At 50.3% G+C, this 1,177-nt stretch overlaps 1 non-coding gene across 1 annotated transcript; it reads left to right on the top strand.

The window, feature by feature from the left end:
- The first annotated feature begins 823 nt into the window (after nucleotides 1-823).
- On the top strand, nucleotides 824-930 carry LOC120653146. The gene has a single exon (XR_005666826.1). It is a non-coding gene; the product is annotated as a small nucleolar RNA R71 (small nucleolar RNA).
- The last annotated feature ends 247 nt before the right edge of the window (nucleotides 931-1,177 follow it).

Below are 1,177 nucleotides of genomic sequence, written 5' to 3'. Positions count from 1 at the left end.
TATGGCTGGCGGATACGGCTTTCCGCTGGGTTCCTGCATCCTGTGGGAGGGGTGGCTCCTGTGTGGACTTACCGCCATGCGTAGTCACCGCATTAATGTTTTCTTTCGAGGGAACTTCCGGTTGCCCGGGCAGTTTCCCCGTGTTAGCGTTAGGACAGGATGAGGCTAGCTGAGCTACCTGGGTTTCTATCATTTTATTGAAGCTCAACTGGTTTTTAATAACAGAGCTAAAGCCCTCTAGTTGTGAGGCCAAGGATTCCAAGACTTTGTCATTAGCAAGAAACTTCTTGCTGATGTTGTCATTTATTTCCTTTTGGCCATAAACTAGGTCTTTTAAAGAAGGCTAAAAATTGTTATTAAAGTTCATACCTTGCTGATTTCCGAAGGGGAGGTTGGGCTTTGAGTTCCAACCTTGCTGAGGACGGAATCCCGAGTTGGGATTATTGTTGTTGGTGCCAACGAAGTTCGCGTCCTCTTGAGTAAGGGGGCATGACGTGCCCGAGTGCCCAGTCTCGCCACATGTTTCACATGTCATCCGAGACTCCGAGACCTGGTTAGCCTCCATATGCGGAGACTCTAGTTTCTTCATGAGAAGATCCATCTTGGCAGCCAGCATTCGACGCTGTCGATCTAATGCATGCCCCTCGGACAGGCTGGCTGCTTGTCACCTCTCCAACTCTGTTTGGAGGCTATCTTGTCAATAAGCATCTTCGCTCCCGCAACATCAAGAGAGAGGAAGGAACCACCCGCTGCTGCATCTACGTGGTCCTTGGCTTGCTGATTCAGGCCATGGAAGAAGTTCTGGATAATCAGCCACTCCTCCATGCCGTGGTGTGGGCATGCCTGAATGTATTCCTACAGACGCTCCCAGGCCTCTGGGATGGTCTCATCCGGTAGTTGCTGAATACCGGAGATTCTGTTCCGGAGGGCGTTGGTCTTGCCCACCGGGAAGTACATGGCCAGGAATGCATTTGAACAAGCTTCCCATGTGTTGAAAGCCTCTTTGTTGGAGTAAAACCACGTCTTGGCCTTCCTGAGCAGTGAGAACGGGAATAACCGAAGGCAGACAATATCCATCGTAGTACCTTTGGGGTTGATGGTGTTACTCACCTCCAGAAAATTCTGGAGATGGGCATTGGTATCCTCGGATGCCTTTCCACAGAACGGACTAGCTTGA

Source organism: Panicum virgatum, chromosome 9K (genome assembly GCF_016808335.1).
Source record: "Panicum virgatum strain AP13 chromosome 9K, P.virgatum_v5, whole genome shotgun sequence".
Classification (NCBI taxonomy): domain Eukaryota; kingdom Viridiplantae; phylum Streptophyta; class Magnoliopsida; order Poales; family Poaceae; genus Panicum; species Panicum virgatum.
Note: the sequence above shows the minus strand (reverse complement) of the source record. Positions and strands in the feature narration are given on the sequence as shown.